Source organism: Schistocerca nitens, chromosome 6, assembly GCF_023898315.1.
Source record: "Schistocerca nitens isolate TAMUIC-IGC-003100 chromosome 6, iqSchNite1.1, whole genome shotgun sequence".
NCBI lineage: Eukaryota > Metazoa > Arthropoda > Insecta > Orthoptera > Acrididae > Schistocerca > Schistocerca nitens.
In genome coordinates this window covers 208,188,324-208,198,276 of record NC_064619.1, presented here as the reverse complement: position 1 = coordinate 208,198,276, position 9,953 = coordinate 208,188,324, and the positions used below count along the sequence as shown (strand labels likewise).

The following is a 9,953-nucleotide window of genomic DNA, read 5'->3' as shown; positions in this document are numbered from 1 at the left end:
GATGCTTCTGTGTTTCCCACAGCTACTGCTATTTGGATTGGATGGAGAGTTGCCCCTTGTGTGCACCCCACACACAATCAGCTACTTGGGTAATTGCTTCTGATGTGTAGTGCTCACCTGACAGATTTAGGGCAACTTTGCAGCTCTCAGTCCTGTAGCGCAAGTCTAGGAAGTAACAGCCTAACTTGTTACAGCGCTCTTGGAGTCTGTGGTTCAAGCCTTCCACTTGACTCAGAACCAGCAGCCATGATCTGTTCTGGGGACAATGCTGCAAACTGTGAGCTTCATTGAAACTCCATGAGCAAAGCTGCTATCCTCAAAATTCTCTGCTAGTTGCTGGAACGATGTAAGTATGATCTTGGAGCCCAGGCAAAAATCTTTGTTTGTTTCAGGGTGCATCACAATCTGTAATTGGTTGCACCCTGTTCACTCAGTGGCAGCCATAATTGCCTCTTCAATGTGCTGAAAGAGGCCTCCAGGCCTAGGTACTGTGTGTACTTCTTGTTCCTTCCCATCCCTTACTGCCATTTCCCTATGGAATGCCATTTTGTGCCCTATGTTTGAACTGCTGATAATTAATAGATCCCTAGCCCTTTGTGTTTGCCTCTTGTGGATACAAAGAATCATTAGTGTCCAGGTAAATCTATTATACTTTAACTATTTTCAAGAACACTTTGACAGTGTGGCTAACCATTATTGTACAGCTTCATACCTCTGTAACAGCTGCTCTCACACCTTGTTCTGTGGGTGGATACTGTGCAAATACTTTTTAATGATACAGGGTACTTATAAATGGTGAAAAAATTGTTATGTTTTTAAGACACTATTAAATTCTTTCATGTATGCTGCCAGACGCCCTTTATTTCTGTTACAGAAACCAATATTATTTCGAAAAGAACTGTGAACTTCCGGTTTCCAGTGATTATACGTATGATATATTGTATATGTTGGTAACAGTGCAGGTTTCTAGTGTCTGTAAATGATTATCTTTGCTAGTATTTACTTTTGTTTCACTGAAGCAGTTTGTTCATGTGTTACTGAATGTTTGTTGCCAAAGTGCTATATATTTGTGGAAGTACATATCCTTTAGGGGGCAATAAATATGAACTATGCCACACATCAAGAAATTCAATAAAAGGAAATTCTGTGGCAACCAGTTCACAAACAAAGCAAGCCACACTGTTGAAAGTAACCTTTGTTTCAGTTCTTCAGGGAAGAAACTCCCACATGGCACACCTCATGGTGATTCAAATTTTTATGTTAACAATGACACCATTTGTATTGGATTTGTTGTTGTCAATGTGGGCATCTTATCTTCTTTGATAAAGGAAGGGGTGAAATGTAAACAATGTGATGGTGTAGGCTGTCTGGAAATAACTGAACAACAAAGTGGCAGTAAGGGTTTAGCATCAAAATTAGTTGTTCTGTGTAGATCCTGCAATAAATCTACTTCGAAAATGACTTTGAACATTATGCATAATTCATATGATTTGAATTTGAAGTTAGTGTATGCAATGCGTGCAATAGGAAAAAGGCTGCTCAAACATTTTGTGGTTTGATGGACCTTCCTCCTCCTCCTCCTCCTCCTCCTCCCGGTAGGTTCAGCAAGTACATAAAAATACTTTTAGGTGCCTCAACAGTTGTGTCTAAAGCATCTATGAAACATACAGCAGAAGAAACTGTAAATATTAGTGGAACCAGGGACATTGCTATTGCACTTGATGGGACATGGCAAAATTGAGGACATCGTTCCTTGAATGGTGTTGCAAATGCTACTTCTATGGAGAATGGAAAAATTGTTGATGTTGAGTGCTTATCTAAGTACTGCCACACCTGCTGTGGTAACACTGAAAGACATATTGAACATCAGTGCTCCAAGAATTATGATGGTTACAGTGGAGGTATGGAGTGTGAGGGAGCTCTAAAAATATTCCAGAGGTCAGTGCCCATTTATAACGTTAGATATATAAAGTACCTAGGCGATGGAGACTCTAAAGCTTTCGATAAAATTAATGAGTTCAATGTTTATGGTGATATCTTGGTAACAAAACTGGAGTGTTGTGGACATGTGCAAAAGAGGATGGGTGCTAGATTGAGGAAGCTATGAAGAGAATGAAAGGACAGTTGCTATCTGATGGAAAATCTCTGTCTGGCTGAGGCAGATTGACAACAACTGAAATAGACCCTCTTTGAGAAAAACTGTATGGGCCACCAACTTTCATAAATTGTCCACAGATTACCATCCTGTTCACAGACTTTGCTGTAAAGGGGCAGACTCTTGGTGTGGTTACCAAAATGCAAAAGAAAGTGGTCAAATATACCATCATAAGCTTTCTCTTCCTGAGCCTATTATGAATGAAATAAAACCAATTTTTAGAGACATGAGTGACGCTGCTTTGCTTAGTAAATGTCTTCATGGGGGCACTCAGAATACAAATGAAAGTTTCAACCATTGTATATGGGAAAGATTACCCAAGAATGTTTTTGTGGGACAAAATACATTAAAAGTTGGTGTACTAGATGCAGTGATATGTTTCAATGATGGAGTGATAGGAAGTCCTGAGTAATTTAGGCAAAAATGTGGCTCTAATATGGAAGATCAACTACTTGTGTGTGACAGACAATAGGTGCATGAATATCAAAGATTTGCTCTTCAAGTTGCCAAAGAAACAAGAAGTGCTAAAAGGAGTGCCAAGAGGAAGCTTGAAGATGAAGAAATGCTACAGGATGAATACTATGCTTCAGTAATGTTGTAAGGCACAGTTTCATTGGATTCACATCTTCATTCGCAATTTCCTGCAGGTTGTATTTTTCAGAATTCAGGTACAAATATTTCCTAAAGTTTATAAAGCATTGCTTTAAATTTTTTCTGTAGCTTGAGATAGTCCATACTTACGTAGTAGACCTAAGCTTTATTGCAGAATCAACTAAATTTTAGAAAAAAATAACATTTTTACTAGGACAAAATTAAAAAATTAAAATGTAAGATGTGATATTTTTTATCCTTGTAATATACATAATAGATGGAATTAAATAGCTCTAGTACCTCAGCCATCCTGTCATGCATATATGGTAAAAATTTCTTGAAATGTAGGGATTAAATGGCACCTGAATTTGAGGAAGCATTTTAGAAAAAATTGCGTCAGTTTCTTTGTAAGTTTTTTAATAACCCTAAGCAGGTTCAAAAATGTTCAAAATACTTATAATTTGTTTAGAAAGTCTGCTGCATTACCTGGTATCAACAAAAGATCTGTAAAACACATACATTATAAACAGGACCTGAAAGAAATAGGTGTTGATTTTTACATAATATTGAGACAGAAAAGAACCCTGTATCCTTGATCTCATTGATGAAAGTGTCCCTCTCTTCATCCATCCACATGAAAAAAATGGTACAGGTCATTCGTTCTGTGTATTTACCTGGCCTTGGCATAGGCCATTCCTATTATGGGTTTGCCTACCCTGTAATCTATAATACCTACTCAAAACCATGCATACCCCATCTTAAATCTTAAACAGTGTGCACAACCTATGACCCCTTTTCTTTATACATTCTCCATAGTAAGCCTATATCAACTTTATTTAGTTTTACTAACTCCTCCTTTTATAATATTGACCTATTCTTCTTGCACTGTTATAAGTTACTTATGCATAAATACTATCTGTTAATTATTGAAATTATAAGGTATGGCACATCTGCTTAATATCTCACCGATTCATCAATTTTAGGTTAAAACACATAATATAATAATAATTATTGCCTTTTCATTGTTTTTATTCAAATAATTTATATACTACCTCTATCTCTTCAGAGATAACTTGAGTCCCCTACATTAAATTCACACATCATTCAGTTTGATAGTGCTCTTTCTTCATAGATAAGTACATGTTCAAATATGGCAACCAAACAATTTTCTTTCTGGGCTACTGCTTTACCTTTATTTGTTTGTTTGTCCAGCACACCTACCTTCACCCTACAGAATAGACTTGTCTCAGCTTCACCTGTACGTGCCCTGAAAATTGATCCTAACAAATCCCTACTGTAAGCATGATGATACAGAGTAACAACAAAAGTCTGTGCATTGTCATATGTTGTGTCTTGTTTACATTCATTACTACTAGCTTTTGGAAAATAGCATCTCTTACAAAAAGTCAGGGACACCTAACCATAATACATCATAGTATACAAAAGGTAAATACTTTTCTGTACCCCTAATATATATTATACCAGATAACTCAGTCACTTGCTAGACATCAACTTGTCAAACCTGCAAAGCCTGCAGATACTCATGAGGCTTTGAATTTATTTAACACATCAATATTGTGCAACTGTTTTCCTTGATTCAACTCAGGATTTACAAAAACAAAGCCTTAGAACATTAAAAATACTTTCATTTTTCTTTGTATTTAGATTACAGTAATGTAACATAATCCCAGATATTACGCAGTGCTCATGTGTTATGCTTGTAGCACAATTTGCTTAGCTTGAAGGCATGTGCCCATTACACAGACATACATTATGTCTGTGGCCCACTAACAAGTAACTTCTGCAAGCTCCTGTTGAAGTGTTTACACTAGGTTACATGCAACTGTGCTACCAGCCACTGCACATGCATGGCACACGTTTGTGCAACTCATTCGTGAAACTAAACAACTTAGGCTTGTCGCAACTTTAGTGACTCTAGCTGCATAAGTATTAAGGTTAGGTGTATCGGTGGAGTGTAAACAAATTGAAATATGAAGTAGGTAATGGAGGAAATATTCACTTTTTGGGTGTCTACGCTATGCATAAATCCTTGTGGGATTTTTATTATGTTTACTACAAAAACAAGCAGCAACATGTTGCTGCACTTGAGGCCACCATATGTGATTTGAACATGGATGGGCTGACAATATCTTAGCTGCTGAGCAAAATTCATTTAATGAGAACAAAAACTTGTTCAAGTTTACTTCTGCAAGTCACTTGGGCAAGTTTATTTCAGGAACTTCTTGCAGCTACTTGCAGAAGTGTTTCCACTAATCTTCTGATGAGGCTGGCAAGTGGATGTTTACACTGTCATGGTTAAAAACCGGAGCAGCCACCACTGTTGTTGCATTATTTCTACTGAAGAAAAATAGTTAAGAAAAAAATTTGAGGAAAGAAAAATGTGAGTGTGGAGAAATGGAAACATAGGTGTACATGTTTAAGTTATCAAGGAACACTGCTGAATGAACAAAAATCAGATACTTCACTCAGATTAAAAACGTTTCTGCTGCAAGCTATATGACCAAGAGATCACCTTTTAATTACTCTTTGGCCTTTGCAAACAATATTTATTACTTTTATAAAAAAAACTAATTTAATTTGAAAACAAGATACAAAAACTAGTAGTAACTAGTAGATACAAAAACAGTAGCAATTATCCTTTTCAAAGATTTGTGTTTATGTCAAAATTTGAAGATATCTCTACTGTCATTCTACTTACCCTTCTGGTGAAACAAATTTTATCAGCAAAATCATTTCACTCTTCCTTGACTGATGGTGGCTAATTGTTTATGTTTACAGGTTCCAATGGTACATTTGTTCCAATCCATCTGTCTTTGTGCTAGTCTCCTATTTGACACTGACATTTTCATATTGGTATTCAGCACATAAAACATATGCAGGTTTAAGAAAACCTTCCAGCAGCTGGCGAATTCAAGAAGTACTTGCAGCAGGATGCTAAGAACTGTTTCCACCAATGTGCAGCATGTTGATGAAACTTGCAGAAGTCACTTGGTGGGGATGTTTCAATGTCAAAGAACTTGCAGAAGTAGCTCCTGCAAGCGATTTTGTGAAGTTTACTTGCTTGTGGACACATGCCTAATCAGCTGAATCATATAAACTGAAAGTACTGCTTACTTTATTCATTATAGAGCCTCAGGCAACTAGTAAAATTAATCAATAAGGCAACAAAGTAACAAACATAATGAAATGTAAACACACTCTTAGTAAAATAAAAGAAGTTCGTGCTGTCTTGTAGCATGCCATGTGGGAGATATTGCATCACTAATCACCAGTGATGTCTGCTGGACAGAATAAATCGGCTATAGTTTGACCGATTGTTAGATTAATGTAATTAACATGACTGTTCATTTTCTGTGGTAATTATGTTAGTGAACATAGGAGCTTGTTCGAAAGGATTAAATACTAATTAGAACAACACATTGTCTAAAATGCAGATGAAGTAATGGAAAAAAATTGTGGATGGTCAAAGTTATCATAGATTTGTGGATACACTCAGTGTATCTGTCAACCACCATTCCATTTGTGGTCAATATTTCAAAAATATAATGAAACTATGACCACCCAGAAATAAATACATTGATTTAAAATTTTCATACATGCTTTATTAAGTCTTTCAAACGAAAAAAAACCTACTATGGTACATGAATCATACAATATGATCCATCATCAAAATTATAAATTTACAGAAAAGTACTAGGATGGACTAACATGCAAAGCTCCAAATTTAGCTGAGCTTAATACCTTAAATTTCATCCATCTTCAATGCAAATCCTCATTTTAAAACATCCTGTGCTGTTAGGACTAAGGTTATCAACCCTTTATTTATTGAGTCAACATCTGGCACTTGTTAAAGTCACCACATAGCAAAATGTTAGGATATTTGAGAGTTGTAGAATCTAGTTTTGAGATGAATATTGTGCCAAGGGCAGCTTTCTTGTTTTGCATTCCTTATGGGCGATAGGATATGATAAATCAATTTTCCTGAGCACAATACCCCCCCATGAACCATGGACCTTGCCGTTGGTGGGGAGGCTTGCGTGCCTCAGCGATACAGATGGCCGTACCGTAGGTGCAACCACAATGGAGGGGTATCTGTTGAGAGGCTAGACAAACATGTGGTTCCTGAAGAGGGACAGCAGCCTTTCAGTAGTTGCAGGGGCAACAGTCTGGATGATTGACTGATCTGGCCTTGTAACATTAACCAAAACGGCCTTGCTGTGCTGGAACTGCGAACGGCTGAAAGCAAGGGGAAACTACAGCCGTAATTTTTCCCGAGGACATGTAGCTTTACTGTATGATTAAATGATGGTGTCCTCTTGGGTAAAATATTCCGGAGGTAAAATAGTCCCCCATTCGGATCTCCGGGCGGGGACTACTCAAGAGGACGTCGTTATCAGGAGAAAGAAAACTGGCGTTCTACGGATCGGAGTGTGGAATGTCAGATCCCTTAATCGGGCAGGTAGGTTAGAAAATTTAAAAAGGGAAATGGATAGGTTAAAGTTAGATATAGTGGAAATTAGTGAAGTTCGGTGGCAGGAGGAACAAGACTTTTGGTCAGGTGATTACAGGGTTATAAATACAAAATCAAATAGGGGTAGTTCAGGAGTAGGTTTAATAATGAATAAAAAAATAGGAGTATGGGTAAGCTACTACAAACAGCATACTGAACGCATTATTGCAGCCAAGATAGACACAAAGCCCATGCCTACTACAGTAGTACAAGTTTATAAGCCAACTAGCTCTGCAGATGATGAAGAAATTGATGAAATGTATGACGAGATAAAAGAAATTATTCAGGTAGTGAAGGTAGACGAAAATTTAATAGTCATGGGTGACTGGAATTCGTCAGTAGGAAAAGGGAGAGAAGGAAACATAGTAGGTGAATATGGATTGGGGGGAAGAAATGAAAGAGGAAGCCGCCTGGTAGAATTTTGCACAGAGCATAACTTAATCATAGCTAACACTTGGTTCAAGAATCATAAAAGAAGGTTGTATACCTGGAAGAATCCTGGAGATACTAAAAGGTATCAGATAGATTATGTAATGGTAAGACAGAGATTTAAGAACCAGGTTTTAAATTGTAAGACATTTCCAGTGGCAGATGTGGATTCTGACCACAATCTATTGGTTATGAACTGCAGATTAAAACTGAAGAAACTGCAAAAAGGTGGGAATTTAAGGAGTTGGGACCTGGATAAACTGAAAGAACCAGAGGTTGTAGAGAGTTTCAGGGAGAGCATAAGGGAACAATTGACAGGAATGGGGGAAAGAAATACAGTAGAAGAAGAATGGGTAGCTCTGAGGGATGAAGTAGTGAAGGCAGCAGACGATCAAGTAGGTAAAAAGACGAGGGCTAATAGAAATCCTTGGGTAACAGAAGAAATATTGAATTTAATTGATGAAAGGAGAAAATATAAAAATGCAGTAAATGAAGCAGGCAAAAAGGAATACAAACGTCTCAAAAATAAGATCGACAGGAAGTGCAAAATGGCTAAGCAATGATGGCTAGAGGACAAATGTAGGGATATGAAACTTCCTGGCAGATTAAAACTGTGAGCCCGACCGAGACTCGAACTCAGGACCTTTGCCTTTCGTGGGCAAGTGCTGTACCAACTGAGCTACCGAAGCACGACTCACGCCCGGTACTCACAGCTTTACTTCTGCCAGTACCTCGTCTCCTACCTTCCAAACTTTACAGAAGCTCTCCTGCGAAACTTGCAGAACTAGCACTCCTGAAAGAAAGGATATTGTGGAGACATGGCTTAGCCACAGCCTGGGGGATGTTTCCAGAATGAGATTTTCACTCTGCAGTGGAGTGTGCGCTGATATGAAACTTCCTGGCAGATTAAAACTGTGTGCCCGACCGAGACTCGAACTCAGGACCTTTGCCTTTCGCGGGTGTGAGTCGTGGGCGTGAGTCGTGTTTTGGTGGCTCAGTTGGTAGAGCACTTGCCCGCGAAAGGCAAAGGTCCCGAATTCGAGTCTTGGTCGGGAACACAGTTTTAATCTGCCAGGAAGGTTCATATCAGCACACACTCCGCTGCAGAGTGAAAATCTCATTCTGGAAACATCCCCCAGGCTGTGGCTAAGTCATGTCTCCGCAATATCCTTTCTTTCAGGAGTGCTAGTTCTGCAGGGTTCGCAGGAGAGCTTCTGTAAAGTTTGGAAGGTAGGAGACGAGGTACTGGCAGAAGTAAAGCTGTGAGTACCGGGCATGAGTCGTGCTTCGGTAGCTCAGTTGGTAGAGCACTTGCCCGCAAAAGGCAAAGGTCCCGAGTTCGAGTCTCGGTCGGGCACACAGTTTTAATCTGCCAGGAAGTTTCATATCAGCGCACACTCCGCTGCAGAGTGAAAATCTCATTCTGAAATGTAAGGATGTAGAGGATGATCTCACTGGGGGTAAGATAGATACTGCCTACAGGAAAATTAAAGAGACCTTTGGAGAAAAGCGAACCACTTGTATGAATATCAAGAGCTCAGATGACAACCCAGTTCTAAGCAAAGAAGGGAAGGCAGAAAGGTGGAACGAGTATATAGAGGGTTTATACAAGGGCGATGTACTTGAGGACAATATTATGGAAATGGAAGAGGATGTAGATAAAGATGAAATGGGAGATAAGATACTGCGTGAAGAGTTTGACGGAGCACTGAAAGACCTGAGTCAAAACAAGGCCCCAGGAGTAGACAACATTCCATTAGAACTACTGGTGGCCTTGGGAGAGCCAGTCATGACAAAACTCTACCATCTGGTGAGCAAGATGTATGAGACAGGCGAAATACCCACAGTCTTCAAGAAGAATATAATAATTCCAATCCCAAAGAAAGGAGGTGTTGACAGATGTGAAAATTACCGAACTATCAGTTTAATAAGTCACAGCTGCAAAATACTAATGCGAATTCTTTACAGATGAATGGAAAAACTGGTAGAAGCAGACCTCGGGGAAGATCAGTTTGGATTCCGTAGAAACGTTGGAACACGTGAGGCAATACTAACCTTACGACTTATCTTAGAAGAAAGATTAAGAAAAGGCAAACCTACATTTTTAGCATTTGTAGACTTAAAGAAAACTTTTGACAATGTTAACTGGAATACTCTCTTTCAAATTCTGAAGGTGGCAGGGGTAAAATACAGGGAGTGAAAGGCTATTTACAATTTGTACAGAAACCAGATGGCAGTTATAAAAGT

General features: G+C 38.6%; 1 non-coding gene across 1 annotated transcript; it reads left to right on the top strand.

Moving 5' to 3' along the window:
- The first annotated feature begins 8,989 nt into the window (after positions 1–8,989).
- Trnal-caa (transfer RNA leucine (anticodon CAA)) lies at positions 8,990–9,064 on the top strand. The gene has a single exon. It is a non-coding gene; the product is annotated as a tRNA-Leu (tRNA).
- The last annotated feature ends 889 nt before the right edge of the window (positions 9,065–9,953 follow it).